This window comes from Oncorhynchus tshawytscha, linkage group LG29 (assembly GCF_018296145.1).
Source record: "Oncorhynchus tshawytscha isolate Ot180627B linkage group LG29, Otsh_v2.0, whole genome shotgun sequence".
Classification (NCBI taxonomy): Eukaryota; Metazoa; Chordata; class Actinopteri; order Salmoniformes; family Salmonidae; genus Oncorhynchus; species Oncorhynchus tshawytscha.
This window is the reverse complement of record NC_056457.1, coordinates 7,321,604-7,342,100: the sequence shown is the minus strand read 5'-3', so window position 1 is coordinate 7,342,100 and position 20,497 is coordinate 7,321,604. Positions and strand designations below refer to the sequence as shown.

At 41.9% G+C, this 20,497-nt stretch overlaps 1 long non-coding RNA gene across 3 annotated transcripts in view; it reads right to left on the bottom strand.

Moving 5' to 3' along the window:
- Positions 1-20,497, bottom strand: part of LOC112227562 — a 55,922-nt gene that overhangs the window by 15,297 nt on the left and 20,128 nt on the right. For all 3 annotated transcript variants that reach the window (XR_002949887.2, XR_002949889.2, XR_002949888.2), the window contains one exon: positions 998-1,158. This is a non-coding gene — a long non-coding RNA (uncharacterized LOC112227562). The remainder of the gene's footprint in view (positions 1-997; positions 1,159-20,497) is intronic.

The window sequence follows — 20,497 nt, the reverse complement described above, 5'->3', positions numbered from 1 at the left end:
AACATGTACCACGCTGCACCTTGGTCCTCTTCTTCAAACAGCCGTTATTGTAATGTGTTACATTGGATTATCATAAAACTTTGCAATCAGGATAAAAGGGAATTGTTAAACTTCAAAAGTTTCCAGTAATATACCCTCCCTGTGCAACCCTTGATATAATGTTTGTGGTTGTATACAAGTGTAAGCAACGTTTGAAATTATTTAGTCAAATATTATATCTGATTGGGCATCTTGCAATCAATTTGCAGTCTACAAATGATTTGCAACTATGTTCCTGACCCCTGACTGTCTGCTCAAGAAAAAAAAATCAGCCAGTGACTGAATCTAGTTGATGATCCCTGCTTTAGTACCTTGTCGCAAACAGAACGCATGTTTTATGTGGGACAGCGATGATGTAGTCATTACAAAATCATGTTAAACACTATTATTGCACACAGTGTGACTTGTTAAGCACATTTTTAATCCTGAACTTATTTAGACTTAACAAAGGGGCTGAGTACTTTATGACCCAAGACATTTGAATTTTTAAAGAATTTGTTACATTTAAAAAAAACATAATTCCACTTTGACATTATGGGGTATTGTGTGTAGATCAGTAACAAAACATCTCAATTAATCCATTTTGAATTTAGACTGTAAAACAACAACATGTGGAAAAAATCAAAGGTTGTGAATACTTTCTGAAGGAACTGTATGAGTTTATTGGTAGTTCATAAACAAAGATGCATGGAATGTGTAGTCTGAACAAGCCACGTTTGGTGATTTACTGCCATCTGCAGTGCTGGAATGTTTGCTCAGGAGTATAATTCATTGGCTGATCCCTCCTGCTGACCTGGATGAAATTCTGTGACCCCTCTGAAGTATCACCCAATTGACTACTTTAAAATGGGCTTTGTGGCAAGTGCTACTTCTATCCAGATCTATGGTCAAAACCTCAACGGCTAAAAATGGCGGAGTAATAGTGTTTTAAAAAGACAAATATAATCTAGGGCTTTACCTGGAAGGTGACTGGGTTGTTGATGTTGGGCAGGCAGAACTGCTTGATGAAGCGATTATCCTGGCTCCAGAAGAAGCGGATGTTGGGGATCCCGTACAGCACCATGGCCAGGCGCTCCAGGCCCAGTCCAAATGCACAGCCCATCTTCTTAGTTACTTCAGCTGGAAAAGGATACAATAAGAAATTAGACCAGTTGTTCCCAGACCTTTTTGGAGTGGTTACCCACCTAAAGCTAATTGGGATTTACAAGTTACCGAACATTTTTGCGACACCGACACATTGAGTATCACAATTTTAGGTGTTTTGAGAACTGATAGTCTAGAGCAGGTATTCCCAAACTGGGGTACACGTAATGCCGTCGGGGGTACGCAAAATAAAAATGTGATTCACATAAAAAATTTATTTAAAAAAACATAAACATATTTTTTATTCTTAACATTTTCAAACAGTCAATTTATATTTTCCAACGGGGCTATACATTTGGGTGAGGTTTTTCTCTTGCCTGAGTAGCCTCATTTAATTGCCAAAAATAAAATGAAACCATCTAGTGTTCAGCGAAATAGCAACACAAGTTCAAATACAGGTAGCCCAGTCAAATAATTAACATCCAATCACATTAACCGTTACTCTCTTGTGGGAATTCAACTAATGGTCCGTATGTAGCCAAACGTAGCTGCTGCTCATTCCGTTTGCTCGAAAATGGATGAATGGTTCAAATAAGTAAGGCCGCGTCCATAGACACATACCAGCTCTACTGATAGTACTGCTACTACCAGCAGTACTACACCTGCACCTGTCGACGACACAAATTGTTCTGCTTCCATGAGCAAATCAAATGCAAGCATCAATAATTCTGCATTTGTTGTTAGCCCAGCTAGCATGGACACTGACAGTTGTGAATCTGATGCAGCCGAAGAGCTACTGCCCCCTTACCCGGGAAAGCACCTAACAACAGACAGGGATGTTGGACCATCTGAGAGGCGCAAATATGATGAGAACTACATTGATATGAGGTTCACTTATATTGGGAGTAGCGCCTTTCCTCAGCCACAGTGTGTTATATGTGCAAAAGTACTATCTCACAACTCAATGAAACTGTCGTGTCTTTGGCATCATTAAAGTTAAGACTGTTATTTTATCAAATCAATTCTCTGTAATTATTATTATGTGATTAAACTAATATTATAAATGTAATTAACTCGGAAGTCGGGGCACCAAGGAAAATCTTCAGATTACAAAGTTATAATTTTCTTAACTTTTCAGATATTTTAATATCTGATCAATTAGTCTTCTAATTAATGAATTATTCTTTACCTCACATTGGTTTAATTCCAAACATCGTAAATTGTTGGTTATCTGCACGAACCCAGCCTTCACTATGAATCATCCATACATCAATTGTCTTAATCATTTATTTACTAACCAACTAAATAATCACAAAAATGCATAACAAACAAACAAACAGTAGGTATGGTTACAAGGAAATGATAGGGGATGTGCCCTAGTGGGCTAAACCGGTATGGCGGCTTGATAGACAAAGGGACTGAGAAGGGTGCGAAAGACAAAAGACACTACACAGTTGATAATTATATTGATAGAAATGCTAATCCTTTGCACATGAACGCTCACTCATTAGGGAATATTTGCAACCAATATATATATTTACGCTCAGTGTGTCGTCATGATCTCTGTTGGAATCGTCCGTCTTTCTGTTGGAAAGTTCATCTGAACTTCTCTTTGCGTCCCTAGAAGCGTCTTTTATAACTCCCGAGTGGCTAGGACAAGCAAGCCCCATACTATTGTGAAGAACTTAATTCTTCCTGCTGCCACGGATATGGCTGGGACAATGCTGGGGGAAAATGCCCAAAAATCTATACAGACAAATTCTTCATCAAACAACACTGTTTCACAACGCATCAGTGACATGGCAGGACATGTTTTGAAACAATTACTGCTTTGCATAAAAGCCAGTGAATTCTATGCTATTACAGCTGGATGAGTCAACAGACGTGGCAGGCCTGATATAGCTCCTGGTATATGTCCATTACGTTTATGGGGGGTCAATTAAGGAAGACATCATCTTCTGCAAACCACTGGAAACCAGGACAACAGGAGAGGCTATTTTAAAGTACTGGACAGCTTTGTGACATCAAATGGACTTTGGTGGTCAAGATGTGTTGGTATCTGTACTGATGGCGCAAAAACCATGACAGGGAGACATAGTGGAGTGGTAACGCTCGTGCAAGCAGTTGCTCCCGACACTACGTGGGTACACTGCAGCATCCACTGAGAGGCTCTTGCTGCCAAGGGAATGCCTGACAGCTTGAAAGACGTTTTGTTATGAATTTTATGAATAATGACTAAACAATGTATACATTTAACTATAACTAATTGAAATCTACCCTGTTTTACTATATCTGATTAATAATGTTAGTTCATAAGAAAGAGGTTATGTAGCATGGACAAGGGATAATTAGAAATGATAACCATTGTGGAAGAAGGAATGTATGTGTGTACCGAAAGTAAGCAAAGAGGAAACCTTAACCTATGGAACTGTCAGCTAAGTGGTAATAAACTGTGGTGAGACTTCAGGAGATAATCCAGATATAGTGTGTAATGTATGTGCGTTAGTGGGTTGGAATGGACTTTTGAAGCAGCTATGTCCTTGTCGGAGAGGAAGAGGGACATTTAAGATGCTATGACATTATGTTTGATATATAAACTGATGTACATGGTATTTTAAGTAGAGCTCTCGGGAATAAACGCTATTGATTCATTTTGAGACTGATCTTTGCCTGTTTCATGCAAATAAGAACCTTACAAATTCTTAGAAACGGACTAAGTGTTTTGCTTTACTGTAATTTAATTGGTTAATGAACATACAGGAATTAAATTCCTCTAACAGTTCTGGACACTACAGTAAAAATGGTTAACTTTGTTAAAATGCAAGGCCCCTAAACTCTCGTGTATTTTCTGCACTATGCAACGATATGGGCAGCCACCATGTAACGCTTACAGAAGTGAGCTGGTTATCAAGCGGAAAAGTATTGACACGTTTTTTTTTTAAATTGAGAGACGATTTTAAAGTTTTCTTTACAGACCATAATTTTCACTTGTCTGACCACTTGCATGATGTTTCTCACACAACTGGCCTATTTGGGTGTTGTTTTTTCTCGCCTGAATGATCTGAATCTAGGATTACAGAGACTCGCCGCAACTATTTTCAATGTACAGGACAAAATTTAGGCTATAATTAAGAAGTTGGATCTCTTCTCTGTCTGCATTAACAAGGACAACATATTTTTTTTTGTGTGCAAATGAACTCAAGCTTACGAACAATGTAAAATATGATATAGCGACCTGAGTGAGTTGGGTGCACAATTACACAGGTACTTTCCTGAAACGAATGCCACAAATAACTGGATTCGTTATTCCTTTCACGTTCTGCCTCCAGTCCACTTACTGATATCTGAACAAGAGAGCCTCATAGAAATTGCAACAAACGGTTCTGTGAAAATTGAATTGAATTAGAAGCCACTGACAGATTTCTGGATTGGGCTGTGCTCAGAGTATCCCGCCTTGGCAAATCGCGCTGTTAAGACACTGATGCCCTTTGCAACCACTACCTATGTGAGAGTGGATTCTCGGCGCCCACTACCATGAAAACTAAATACAGGCACAGACTGTGTGTGGAAAATTATTTAAGACTGAGACTCTCTCCAATACAACCCGACATTGCAAAGTTATGTGCATCCTTTCAAGCACACCCTTCTCATTAACCTGTGGTGAGTTATTAACTGTTTTCATATAACAAATAAGGTTTTATATGTAAGGTGGTTAAATAAAGAGCAAAATGATTGATCCTTATTATATTATTATTTGTGACCTTGTCCTATAAGAGCTCTTTGTCACAAACCAACTCGTGGGAAGTAACAAACTCACACTCATTCCTATGTTTAATAAATGTATCATGTAGTATGTGTGTGTGGCAGGCTTACAATGTTGACAAAAAACAACATTTGAGAGTGCGCTGACCCTGGTCTTAGAGGGGGTACGCAGCTGGAGGTTGAATGTTTGAAGGGGTACGGAACTATAAAAAGTGTGTGAACCACTGATCTAGCGAATAGGAGTTTTTAAGTCCTTGGGCCTCTTCACTCTACACATTTTTATTGAAGACCAAAGATTGCACACTCAATTCAACTATTCAAGTGCTTAACTGGACTTGAAAAGCCCTGGTCTAGGGGACGAACTGGACAAGCAACGAGGAATTTGCAGGTGCGATTCTGGACAGCAAACTGTATCATCCAGTGCGTCACCTTAATAGTGTGTCAATAATCAATAGCTTTGCACATTCTTGGCAGTAGTGCGTGTTGACGTCATTTCCGGTCACAACTTGCAGACTTGTTTTCGAGTTGCTGTGCGTTTTGTTGCCAACCTATTTTGCTACCTGACAACTTTGCGTTTTTTACTTTTTAATTACCGTTAATATTAATATTAATTTTTTTCCTCAACTTTTTCCCTCCGGACGCTTTATCTGGACACGATTCGTCAGGACCAACAACCGAAGCTAAGTAGTAACATTAACATGATGCCTTCTAATTGCAGTTGCTGTACTCGCCTTACGGCTAGGATAGCTGTGCTACAAGCCCAGCTTCAGACGCAATCGTTAGGCAAGGGTAATTTCAGCGTAGGAAAGGATGAAACAGCGTCTGTGCCACCAGTAAGTACAGATAGTAGTATAAATCCCCTGGCACAGTCCCCGCAGCCGGACAACTTTCTCACGGTTTCTGGAAGGAAATGCTGTAGGAACGCTCAACCGGTGTCGCTCATTCAGCCGACAGAAACTTTCAACCGGTTTTCCCCATTAAGCAGCGAGTCGGAGTCAGAGGCCGAGTCTTCTCTGGTCTCTACTCCTCCCGTTACGGGGTCTGAGATGACGAAGCTTCCCACTATTAGCTCTGACAAATTGAAAACTCTAGTCATTGGCGACTCCATTACCCGCAGTATTAGACTTAAAACGAATCATCCAGCGATCATACGTTAAGGCTAATCTGAAGATGGTGCTGGCTAAAGCTAAAACTGGCGAGTGTAGAGAGTATAGAGATATTGTTATCCACGTCGGCACCAACGATGTTAGGATGAAACAGTCAGAGATCACCAAGCGCAACAGCTTCTGCGTGTAAATCAGCTAGAAAGATGTGTCGGCATCGAGTAATTGTCTCTGGCCCCCTCCCAGTTAGGGGGAGTGATGAGCTCTACAGCAACCTTACTTCAAAGGCAATTATAGTCAATGAACTAATCACTGATCATAATCTTGATGTGATTGGCCTGACTGAAACATGGCTTAAGCCTGATGAATTTACTGTGTTAAATGAGGCCTCACCTCCTGGCTACACTAGTGACCATATCCCCCGTGCATCCCGCATAGGCGGAGGTGTTGCTAACATTTACGATAGCAAATTTCAATTTACAAAAAAAAAATGAGCTTCGTCATGAAATTTGCAGTCAATCACTTTTTATAGCTACTGTTTACAGGCCTCCTGAGCCATATACAGTGTTCCTCCCTGAGTTCCCTGAATTCCTATCGGACCTTGTAGTCATAGCAGATAATATTCTAATCTTTGGTGACTTTAATATTCACATGGAAAAGTCCACAGACCCACTCCAAAAGGCTTTCGGAGCCATCATCGACTCAGTGGGTTTTGTCCAACATGTCTCTGGACCCACTCACTGTCAGTCATACACTGGACCTAGTTTTGTCCCATGGAATAAATGTTGTGGATCTTAATGTTTTTCCTCATAATCCGGGACTATCGGACCACCATTTTATTATGTTTGCAATTGCAACAAATAATCTGCTCAGACCCCAACCAAGGAACATCAAAAGTCGTGCTATAAATTCACAGACAACACAAAGATTCCTTGATGTCCTTCCAGATTCCCTCTGTCTACCCAAGGACGCCAGAGGACAAAAATCAGTTAACCACCTAACTGAGGAACTCAATTTAACCTTGCGCAATACCCTAGATGCAGTTGCACCCCTAAAAACTAAAAACATTTCTCATAAGAAACTAGCTCCCTGGTACACAGAAAATACCCGAGCTCTGAAGCAAGCTTCCAGAAAATTGGAACGGAAATGGCGCCACACCAAACTGGAAGTCTTCCGACTAGCTTGAAAAGACAGTACCGAAGAGCCCTTACTTCTGCTCGATCATCCTATTTTTGTAACTTAATTGAGGAAAATAAGAACAATCCGAAATTCCTTTTTGATACTGTCGCAAAGCTAACTAAAAAGCAGCATTCCCCAAGAGAGGATGACTTTCACTTTAGCAGTGATAAATTCATTAACTTCTTTGAGGAAAAGATTATGATTATTAGAAAGCAAATTACGGACTCCTCTTTAAATCTGCGTATTCCTTCAAAGCTCAGTTGTCCGGAGTCTGCACAACTCTCCCAGGACCTAGGATCAAGAGAGACGCTCAAGTGTTTTAGTACTATATCACTTGACACAATGATGAAAATAATCATGGCCTCTAAACCTTCAAGCTGCATACTGGACCCTATTCCAACTAAACTACTGAAAGAGCTGCTTCCTGTGCTTGGCCCTCCTATGTTGAACATAATAAACGGCTCTCTATCCACCGGCTGTGTCCCAAACTCACTAAAAGTGGCAGTAATAAAGCCTCTCTTGAAAAAGCCAAACCTTGACCCAGAAAATATAAAATACTATCGGCCTATATCGAATCTTCCATTCCTCTCAAAAATTTTAGAAAAGGCTGTCGCGCAGCAACTTACTGCCTTCCTGAAGACAAACAATGTATACAAAATGCTTCAGTCTGGTTTTAGACCCCATCATAGCACTGAGACGGCACTTGTGAAGGTGGTCAATTACATTTTAATGGCATCGGACCGAGGCTCTGCATCTGTCCTCGTGCTCCTAGATCTTAGTGCTGCTTTTGATACCATCGATCACCACATTCTTTTGCAGAGATTGGAAACCCAAATTGGTCTACACGGACAAGTTCTGGCCTGGTTTAGATCTTATCTGTCGGAAAGATATCAGTTTGTCTCTGTGAATGGTTTGTCCTCTGACAAATCAACTGTAAATTTCGGTGTTCCTCAAGGTTCCGTTTTAGGACCACTATTGTTTTCACTATATATTTTACCTCTTGGGGATGTTATTCGAAAACATAATGTTAACTTTCACTGCTATGCGTACGACACACAGCTGTACATTTCAATGAAACATGGTGAAGCCCCAAAATTGCCCTTGCTAGAAGCATGTGTTTCAGACATAAGGAAGTGGATTGCTGCAAACTTTCTACTTTTAAACTCGGACAAAACAGAGATGCTTGTTCTAGGTCCCAAGAAACAAAGAGATCTTCTGTTGAATCTGACAATTAATCTTAATGGTTGTACAGTCGTCTCAAATAAAACTGTGAAGGACCTCGGCGTTACTCTGGACCCTGATCTCTCTTTTGAAGAACATATCAAGACCATTTCAAGGACAGCTTTTTTCCATCTACGTAACATTGCAAAAATCAGAAACTTTCTGTCCAGAAATGATGCAGAGAAATTAATCCATGCTTTTGTCACTTCTAGGTTAGACTACTGCAATGCTCTACTTTCCGGCTACCCGGATAAAGCACTAAATAAACTTCAGTTGGTGCTAAATACAGCTGCTAGAATCCTGACTAGAACCAAAGAATTTGATCATATTACTCCAGTGCTAGCCTCTCTACACTGGCTTCCTGTCAAAGCAAGGGCTGATTTCAAGGTTTTACTGCTAACCTACAAAGCATTACATGGGCTTGCTCCTACCTATCTCTCTGATTTGGTCCTGCCATACATACCTACACGTACGCTACGGTCACAAGACGCAGGCCTCCTAATTGTACCTAGAATTTCTAAGCAAACAGCTGGAGGCACGGCTTTCTCCTATAGAGCTCCATTTTTATGGAACGGTCTGCCTACCCATGTCAGAGACGCAAACTCGGTCTCAACCTTTAAGTCTTTACTGAAGACTCATCTCTTCAGTGGGTCATATGATTGAGTGTAGTCTGGCCCAGGAGTGGGAAGGTGAACGGAAAGGCTCTGGAGCAACGAACCGCCCTTGCTGTCTCTGCCTGGCTGGTTCCCCTCTTTCCACTGGGATTCTCTGCCTCTAACCCTATTACAGGGGCTGAGTCACTGGCTTACTGGGGCTCTCTCATGCCATCCCTGGAAGGGGTGCGTCACCTGAGTGGGTTGATTCACTGATGTGGTCATCCTGTCTGGGTTGGCGCCCCCCTTGGGTTGTGCCATGGCGGAGATCTTTGTGGGCTATACTCAGCCTTGTCTCAGGATGGTAAGTTGGTGGTTGAAGATATCCCTCTAGTGGTGTGGGGGCTGTGCTTTGGCAAAGTGGGTGGGGTTATATCCTTCCTGTTTGGCCCTGTCTGGGGGTGTCCTCGGATGGGGCCACAGTGTCTCCTGACCCCTCCAGTATTTATGCTGCAGTAGTTTGTGTCGGGGGGCTTGGCTCAGTTTGTTATATCTGGAGTACTTCTCCTGTCCTATTCGGTGTCTTGTGTGAATCTAAGTGTGCGTTCTCTAATTCTCTCCTTCTCTCTTTCTTTCTCTCTCTCGGAGGACCTGAGCCCTAGGACCATGCCCCAGGACTACCTGACATGATGACTCCTTGCTGTCCACAGTCCACCTGGCCGTGCTGCTGCTCCAGTTTCAACTGTTCTGCCTTATTATTATTCGACCATGCTGTTCATTTATGAACATTTGAACATCTTGGCCATGTTCTGTTATAATCTCCACCCGGCACAGCCAGAAGACGACTGGCCACCCCACATAGCCTGGTTCCTCTCTAGGTTTCTTCTTAGGTTTTGGCCTTTCTAGGGAGTTTTTCCTAGCCACCGTGCTTCTACACCTGCATTGCTTGCTGTTTGGGGTTTTAGGTTGGGTTTCTGTACAGCACTTTGAGATATCAGCTGATGTACGAAGGGCTATATAAATACATTTGATTTGAGTAAGTTGTTTTGATGTCCATTGTTCTCTGACGATCCAGAATGTATTGTCAATGCATTTAATTGCCTTAAGATCAGTCCTGTATTGATGAACTATCTACAAGCCTAATGGAACATGCTTCCGTCCTATGCGGCTGAAGTTCGGTAAAGTTAACAAACCAGACAGACTGATAAGCCTTTCATTTGTGAGGAGGAAACCAGCAGAAAACCAATTATTTTCAAAAATAATAAATCAGGGAAGACTAGTGTGTTTATTAATCTGATATTGTCCATGATATTTACATTACAGAAAATGGAACAGCCCTCACATACAGTGAGGTCCAAAAGTATTTAGACAGTAATTATTATTATTTTCTTCCCAATTTGGTAGTTACAATCGTATCCCATCACTGCAACTCCCGTACGAACTCAGGAGAGGCAAGGGTCGAGAGCAATGCATCCTCCGAAACACGACCCTGCCAAGCCACACTGCTTGCTTAACCCCAAAGCCAGCCGCACCAATGTGTCAGAGGAAACACTGTACATCTGCCGAACAAAGTCAGTGTGCATGCGCACGGCCCGCCACATGGAGTCGCTAGAGTGTGATTGTACAAGGACATCCCGGCCGGCCAAACCCTCCCCTAATCCGGACGACGCTGGGCCAATTGTGCGCCGCCTCATGGGTCTCCCGGTCACGACCGGCTGCAACCTCGCCTGGGATCAAACCCGGGTCTGTAGTGACGCCTCAACCACTGTGATGCACTGCCTTAGACCGCTGCGCCACTAGGGAAGCGACAGTGACACATTTTTTGTTGTTTTGGCACTGTACTCTAATTTGAGGGTATTTTCATACATATCGGGTTAACTGTTTAGAAACTACAGACATTTTTGTACATATTCCCCCCATTTTAAGTAACCAAAAAATATTTAGACAAATTCACTTATGTATATTAAAGTAGCACACAACGACAACATCAAGCTTGTGACTCTACAAACTGTTGGGATGTATTTGCAGTTTGTTTTGGTTGTGTTTCAGATTACTTTGTGCCTAACAGAAATGAATGGTGAATAATGTATTGTGTCATTTTGGAGTCACTTTTATTGTAAATAAGAAAATAATGTTTCTGAACATTTCTACACTAATGTGGATGCTACCATGATTTTGGATAATCCTGAATGAATCATGAATAATGATGAGTGATGGGTTCAGTAGTGCTAACATTTTTTGATTGTCAAACAGCAGCTATATCACCTGAACTCATCCAATAGGAATGCTGATATCGTATCATCCTTCGTCTAAATATTGTGGCAACCAGTTAGTCTAAACGACAGTGATATAGATTTTTTTTGCCCTGCAATCACATTGCTACAATCACTTAAAATAGTAGAGGGCAGCAGTTGTCTTATGAGTGACAGGGGAAGATATCCAAAAAACTTTAGTCTGGAGGTGAAATCTGTCGCTTGACAGGGAAGGATAGGGGTGTCATCTGTACTCTGTTTCTGATGATTCTGATGATTATTTGCTTAGCGAACTCTGTGACCCGCACAGAGATGAAGGCAGAGCAAACAGCAAAGCTCCTCGTTTCCACTCCAGTCTCGTACTTTTCCCTCGACTGCAGAGGGATTCTGCTTTATATGGTAATGAGCAAGGGGAGCATGGCGGGTCAATGCTGACTGAAAAACACATATGAATACATCTGAACTTCATAAGGAGGAATCAATCAGCCTCCCTTCCTTCCTCATACACAAAGTGAATACATTTACGTGTAATAAGATATACACAGTCACGGTTAAATCTCTTAGTTACTTCCGTCCGCACACATACAGTGCAGTCGAGGTCGTGTATTGCTGTAGTGCACTGTGCAGCTGTTCAAAAATAATCATTGTGCTCTTTCACTCACTGATCTGTGAGTGAGAGGCAGTGACGCACAAAAGATAAAAGACGAGAGTAAAAATCCTGACAGACGCTTGTGTTTGGCAGAGCTGTGCTGTGAGTCTTTTGGCGACGAGCACTAACATCGCCTCGGGTGCCAAGGACGTCAGCCAAAGGATGGCACGAAAGACGCACAGCATTCAGCTATGACCTCAGATGAAATACAGGGGGAGTGGGTCTGGAAGGGAGCGGGGGGGTCTTACGAGGCCTGCCCAGCCCTCCCTCCACATCACACCCCAGTACCGCATAATCCTATGACGCTAGCCGCTTTCTCTTAGCCAATCACAGTGGGCGAGAGGAGATGTGTTTGGGGTGACGGGAGTGTGGCGTCTGACGGTATATCCACCTTGTGGTGACATCAGTAGTTCTGATAGTGTTACAACACGCACACACATCCATTGGCAGGGTTTAGTTTCACAGAAACTTTTATCCATTCATCTCTCCCTCCTTTTTTTTTTCTCAAAATCTCTGCCACATTCTCTATTCCCCAAATAACTACCCACCTCTCCAATATCTCTTCCTCTGTTCTCTCCAATTCTTGCCCCCCCCCCGTCTCCTTCTCTCCATCACTCACTCACCTTTTTTACCTCCTCTCCTTTCCTTCCCTGCTGTCCGTCTCTTTCCATCAATTTTCATCTTGCTCTAGTTCAATTTCCTCTATCACTCCTTTGATCCCTCTTCATTCATCTTCACCCGTTTCGCCTCTCACTAAAGCCAGATTTACCCACACCTCTTCTTCCTCTAGCCTAAATCCTATTGGCGGTCCCACAACCAATGTAAGTGGGAACTATGGGTAACACTTTACATTAAGTTGCTCCAGTTTAATAACACTAATTACACTAGTCACAACATGTTAATACAATGTTGTTACATAGTATTTGGTAACTACATTATAACTGCATATTAATGGAGGTGAGTGGTTTTTGTAATTACACAAGATGAATGATGGACTGTTCCTTATTCCACCTGTGAAATAGCAAAAACTGCTTAACACCATTTCAATGTACTTCCAAAGTAATTACTAAAATGTAAAATGTTACCAAACAATGTATCTGGGTTACGTTGACAAGACCATGACTGCCTGGGCTCCAATACAGAGACCAAGTGAAAATGTATTCACTGAATAAATAATTATCCTGTGTCATTCCATGTCATTTCAGCAAGCCATGACACCCTCAATCTCAGATTATTTTGAAATACTTTCTGTAGCTAGAAATAGATAAAATAAGCATTCCAGAAACATTACTTGGTTGAAATATAACTTGATCTCAGAGAAATTAAGCAAATTGATTGCACCCAAATTGGCCATTTTAATGTATAGGACTCAATAATATAATAATATAATAATAATATTCAATAATGATATTAGTTTGGACCAAACTTTTTTCTAACAATGAGTAACATGAGAAATCCAAAGAAATTGTCAAAAAGGTATCCACGGCCCCTCCGTACTCCACGCCAATCATCCTATGTTGTCACGCCCTGACCTTAGTTATCTATGTTTTCTGTATTATTTTGGTCAGGACAGGGTGTGACAAGGGTGGGTATGTGTGTTTTTGTCTTGTCTAGTGTTTTTGTATATCTATGGGGTTTTGGTATGTCTAGGTAAATGTAGGTCTATGGTAGCCTGAATTGGTCCCCAATCAGAGGCAGCTGTTTATCGTTGTCTCTGATTGGGGCTCCTATTTAGTTTGCCATTTTCCATTTTGGTTTTTGGGTTATTGTCTATGTGTAGTTGCATGTCAGCACTCGTTGTATTAGCTTCACGTTCATTTTGTTAGTTTGTTTAGTGTTCTTCGTTAATTAAAGAAGATGTATTCATATCACTCTGCGCCTTGGTCTCCTCACTATGACGACTGTGACATATCTAATGTATTTTTCCTGTTCAGAGAAATTTGTCATTTAAGTTGTTGGGTTTATGTCCCATCCTACATCCTGATATTACCAGGTTCTGACCACTAGATGGTGCCGTTCCTGCTATTAGGCAATTAAAAAAAAAAAGACATGAGTAAACTTACAATGGCATGCTAAATATATTATGTTAAGAGACTACAGGCACCTGCACATTTTTTGACAGGTAAGGTAATTGTGATATTTACACCGATCTTCATTTGCATAGTGTGATTAAAATGGATTTCCAAGACAATATTGGCTCAGGCGTTCTGTGGTGCCGTATTGAACCACAATAATGAATAATTAATGCCGCAACATAAATAATGCAGTTTGATTAGCAACAAAGTGCAATGTTTTTGTTGCGATTTATAAATCAATACAAGCCAAGGGAAGAGATGAGGTGGGTTTAGAAAAGAGATGGGTTTCTCCTTTCTGATAGAAAGAGAGAACATTGTATGCAATAAGCCAATTTTTTACATTTTGGGGTGAAAGGTAGCCCAAAGGAAGGCATCATGTGATGAAGTAAGGCAACTCCAAAAATAACTCTCCATCTAGGGGCACTGCACCATGGCTCAGCCTGTGCCTCTAAACATGTCTGTGTGTTTTTGTGTGCGTGTGTCGGGCTTAGGGAAAAGGCATTAGGTACATTTTCATTCTAATCAAATGGACAAAGTATTCAATTTTATGTTGCCAATTCACATGCAGCCTGTGAGTTACCTATTCAAACCCAGACCTCTTTCAGTCATCTCACTTTCAGACATTCAGGCAAAGATAAATCAACTTAATGCAATAGAGGCAATTAAAGAGAAAGTCACATTGGCGCCGCACATAATCGAAGCCTCTGCAGGCGCAGTCAAAAGACGCTAACTTTTGTAGAGCCTGTTTTATTCATGTGACAATGAACCATGTCGTCTTTGAAATGAAAAGGAGTGGGCCCTTGCCCACACCTCTCTATTTAGCTTCCTTTACAGAGGGAAAAGTGGACATGTTCTTCCTACCCTGAGGAGCAGAGATGAACTAGCCATAGGGCAATTTCAGACATTTTGGAAGCACGGTTTAACCCTGTCAGATGGGCTGGTTAATCTTGAGCCCAATGGGCCTGGTCGGGGTGGTGCTTAGAAGATACAGATGATACAGTCTTATACTCAGTTGGCCCCTCCCCGGATTTTGTGTTAAACACTCTACAACAAAGCTTTCTTAGTGTCCAACTAGCTTTCTCTGCCCTTAACCTTGTTCTGAACACCTCCAAAACAAAGGTCATGTGGTTTGGTAAGAAGAATGCCCCTCCTCCCACAGGTGTTATTACTACCTCTGAGGGTTTAGAGCTTGAGGTAGTCTCCTCATGTAAGTACTTGGGAGTATGGCTAGACGGTACACTGTCTTTCTCTCAGCACATATCAAAGCTACAGGCTAAGGTTAAATCTAGACTTGGTTTCCTCTATCGTAATCGCTCCTCTTTCACCACAGCTGCCAAACTAAACCTGATTCAGATGACCATCCTACCCATGCTAGATTACAGACGCATAATTTATAGATCGGTGGGTAAGGGTGCTCTCGAGTGGCTACATGTTCTTTACCATTCGGCCATCAGATTTGCCACCAATGCTCCTTATAGGACACATCACTGCACTCTATACTCGTCTGTAAACTGGTCATCTCTGTATACCCGTCGCAAGATCCACTGGTTGATGCTAATTTATAAAACAATCTTAGGCCTCATTCCTCCCTATCTGAGATATCTACTGCAGCCCTCATCCTCCACATACAACACCCAGTTCTGCCAGTCACATTCTGTTAAAGGTCCCCAAAGCACACACATCCCTGGCTCACTTCTCTTTTCAGTTCGCTGCAGCTAGCGACTGGAACGAGCTGCAACAAACACTCAAACGGGACCATTTTATCTCCATCTCTTCATTCAAAGACTCAATCATGGACACTCTTACTGACACTTGTGGCTGCTTCGCGGGATGTATTGTTGTCTCTACCTTCTTGCCCTTTGTGCTGTTGTCTGTGCCCAATAATGTTTGTACCCTGTTTTGTGCTGTACCATGTTGTGCTGCTGCCATGTTGTGTTGCTACCATGTTATTGTCATGTTGTGTTGCTACCGTGCTGTGTTTTCATGTGTTGCTGCCATGCTTTGTTGTTTTATTAGGTCTATCTTTATGTAGTGTTGTGGTGTCTCTCTTATCATGTGTGTTTTATCCTATATTTATTTTCAATTTTTAATCCAAGCCCCCAGAAGGAAGCCTTTTGCCTTTTGGTAGGCCGTCATTGTAAATAAGAATTTGTTCTGAACTGACTTGCCTAGTTAAATAAAGGTTCAATAAAAAAGAAAGAAAGAAGCAAATAATGGGCCAGTGTGGTTCATCTTTCACCGAAGGGGCCTGGCCGGTGTGTGGGGACTAGAGGGAAAAAATAAGCTGGTGTGTTAAAAATGCCTAGGCCGATTTCTGGTCCCAGTCCATTCCTGCTGAGGAGGCATGGGGAAGCCACAAAGGTCAGAGGGCCCATAATGGTGGATAATAAGATACTGAGATGGATGGGTTAATCTCTCTAGGGTCTGGAAGGGTTGAGCTTTCCAGAGGAAAGCATGTTGACTGCATGTAAAAAATGTGACACAGAATAATGAGTTTGTGTCTCCAGTACATACAGGTCACCCCACAAGTGCCCTTAGCCTGCAAATTGCGCATAACACACTTTTCAAAGAACCAATCCCACTGGGCACAGATGTCAGTTCAACATCTAGTTTTGATTTACATTTGGTTGAGTTAACAACTAACATGAATTCAACATGAAATCAACAAAATATTTCACCATGTCTTTAGATTTATGTTAAAAATTGAGTGAAAAAAAGACAAAAATGCCCCTACGTTGTTGACTTTTAGCAAATGCAATTAGTTTCCCACATTGGTTCAACGTCATCACATAGATTTTTTGGGGTTGAAATGACGTCGAAACAATGTTGATTCAACACATTTTTGCCCAGAGGGATGCCTTTATTTCCATGGCTTTAAAAAGCTGAATACTCAGCTGAATACTGATTCCCTAATTGTCGTGTGTCTTGGTGTCAGATCTATGAGCTAATTCTGCCTTTGTCTTAAATCTCGGAGGACTTTGACTCCAAACTTCCTTTTCGACAACGGCATCGAGAATAGCAAATTATTCATGAGGGGGATGACAACGAGGCTTAACCTGCTCTAAATGGCGGATCAAGACTAAGCTGTGTCGAGTTCCAGTTTAGGAAACTTCCTCTCTTCACTCCCCTGCCATTTACCTCTAATCCTTTTCAAATTAAATGTGCCTTTCAGCGCTGCATATCTGATTCTTCGATGTATACGCAAACAGTGTTTTTTTTCCTGGCATGCAAATAAAAAATTTAATAAATAAACCCATCTGAACAAGGAGCTTTGTCAAATGTCAGTTCAAGAGATCACTGACCAGGGTCAGCCACCTTTCGAACCAAAGACGGTTGTGAAACTCCTATTTATTACTATCCTTCATCCCAATTACAAAATTCCATATTTGTTTCCTCACTTTGTTATTCTGTGGAAAAGGACAGAGTGCAATCCACCATTCCACCTTTCCGGTATGTTAACGTAGCCACTGTCACTAGCCGCTAACTTGAGCGTTTACCAACCAAATTGATCATTTGGGTAAACTATGCCTTTAAACATTCAGTGAAATTAGCTTGTTAGGTTAATAATTAAGCCATTACGTCTCAATTAGCTTAACATGGCTGATCGTGGATGACTATTGGGTCCCCAGTCTGCAGCTGCCAGGGGACGCAGGGCCCACACACTCACAGTGACATGTTCATCATCACTCCCTCGCTACTTCTTCACATCAGGAAGTCAATTCACAAATAGTTTCATATGCAGCCAATCCAATTTGGAGTTCTGACTTCATTTCCTTTTGGGAAGGGGCATAAAGTCTCTGGTTGACTTCACATCAAATGATTTTGCCATCTTTGTATATTTGAGGTTGTAGTGTACATTTACTCAGGATATTGATAGAGTATGCAGGTTCCCTTTGTTTTATGCAGAAGTGAAAAGGGTGCTATTACTCCACTGCAGTATTTTCTATCAGCACACATTTTACTGGCAAACTAGACAAGCCAGGCTCTTTATCCCATGTAAAGCTAAGTTAATCAGTTAATGAGGAAAGTGTTTCAGTGTAAGGAAAAAGACCCATCACTGAACACACCAAAAACAGAGATATTGATGAGTGTTCATCCCAGTGGAGTCTGCTGATGAGAGGACGGCTCATAATAATGACTGGAACGGAGCAAATGGAATGGCATCAAACCATGTGTTTGATGTATTTGATACCATTCCGCCTACTCCACTCCAGCCATTACTACAAGCCCATCCTCCCCAAATAAGGTGCCACCAACCCCCTGTGGTTGAACCCCCTTTCTGTTGGAGTGCGGTGAGGGGTAGCGTCATCATATCCACTCCCTCGCCAGCACCTTAAGTCATGTAGTCAGCCTGGAACATGCCTGTTGGCTTGTAAGTGTACACAGCTGACTCGTGAACTCTTTAAGGGTGTGGCTGGCAGCTCCACTTACCCTGAATGAAATGACTGAGCTGCGCGTTGAGGACCAATGAATTCAGATTCCCTCCCTTTTGCAAAGATTGCGTCATCATCCCTTAATTTGAGGACGACTGATTAAATAGTTTTGTAATCAAATGGTATTTTTTGTCAACTTTTTGTTGTTGTTTAAATATCACATTTAGTAATGTAACACTTCGTGTGACTTAATCAAAGACACCAAAGACGACATTAATGATAAGCAATAAAATGTCGACACTTCTAAAAGCCTCTTTCACGCCACAGCCTGCTGAATTTGTAAGATAACTTTTCTTTCATTTTGATTTCATCACAAATGAAAATGTAGGACTGACTCACACATGGATTAATGGTTCAGCATCGTCTCAATGAAGAGTTTGGTGTTTCGACGAGCCATGTGCGACATGCGCGCTCAGTTTACAAGCCTGCTCGAGTAAGCGGCAGGCGGATGAGCAATATCCACCAACATAGTACGGATAAAGCCTGAGCTGGAATGTGACGCTAACAGAAGCTGTTAAGCGTTAGAAAACCCTTGTAGATCTAGCTTGCTTCGTAGGATATCCCTCTGGTCTGTGGCAGCACACATCCCCACGTGCTGCCACAAAGTCTAGTCCCCAAATCTGGTATGTTTCTCTTATATTCAGTTACTTTGGTGTAAAAAACTGTTTCCTCTGCAATTACCCTGCAATTTGTATGTATTCCGATACCTACAAATGTTATAATGAACTTGAACTACACTTTAAACTCTTACCATTAATTTGGCATAATATCTAGCACTGCCGTAAGAGTATCAAATCAAATCAAATCAAATCAAATTTTATTTGTCACATACACATGGTTAGCAGATGTTAATGCGAGTGTAGCGAAATGCTTGTGCTTCTAGTTCCGACAATGCAGTAATAACGAGCAAGTAATCTAACTAACAATTCCAAAAAAAACTACTGTCATACACAGTGTAAGGGGAAAAAGAATATGTACATAAGGATATATGAATGAGTGATGGTACAGAGCAGCATAGGCAAGATACAGTAGATGATATCGAGTACAGTATATACATATGAGATAAGTATGTAAACCAAGTGGCATAGTTAAGTGGCTAGTGATACATGTATTACATAAGGATGCAGTCGATGATATAGAGTACAGTATCAACGTATGCATATGAGATGAACAATGTAGGGTAAGTAACATTATATAAGGTAGCATTGTTTAAAGTGGCTAGTGATATATTTACATCATTTCCCATCAATTCCCATGATTAAAGTGGCTGGAGTAGAGTCAGTGTCATTGACAGTGTGTTGGCAGTAGCCACTCAATGTTAGTGGTGGCTGTTTAACAGTCTGATGGCCTTGAGATAGAAGCTGTTTTTCAGTCTCTCGGTCCCAGCTTTGATGCACCTGTACTGACCTCGCCTTCTGGATGGCAGCGGGGTGAACAGGCAGTGGCTCGGGTGGTTGATGTCCTTGATGATCTTTATGGCCTTCCTGTAGCATCGGGTGGTGTAGGTGTCCTGGAGGGCAGGTAGTTTGCCTCCGGTGATGCGTTGTGCAGACCTCACTACCCTCTGGAGAGCCTTACGGTTGAGGGCGGTGCAGTTGCCATACCAGGCGGTGATACAGCCCGCCAGGATGCTCTCGATTGTGCATCTGTAGAAGTTTGTGAGTGCTTTTGGTGACAAGCCGAATTTCTTCAGCCTCCTGAGGTTGAAGAGGCGCTGCTGCGCCTTCCTCACGATGCTGTCTGTGTGAGTGGACCAATTCAGTTTGTCTGTGATGTGTATGCCGAGGAACTTAAAACTTGCTACCCTCTCCACTACTGTTCCATCGATGTGGATGGGGGTGTTCCCTCTGCTGTTTCCTGAAGTCCACAATCATCTCCTTAGTTTTGTTGACGTTGAGTGTGAGGTTATTTTCCTGACACCACACTCCGAGGGCCCTCACCTCCTCCCTGTAGGCCGTCTCCGTTGTTGGTGATCAAGCCTACCACTGTTGTGTCGTCCGCAAACTTGATGATTGAGTTGGAGGCGTGCATGGCCACGCAGTCGTGGGTGAACAGGGAGTACAGGAGAGGGCTCAGAACGCACCCTTGTGGGGCCCCAGTGTTGAGGA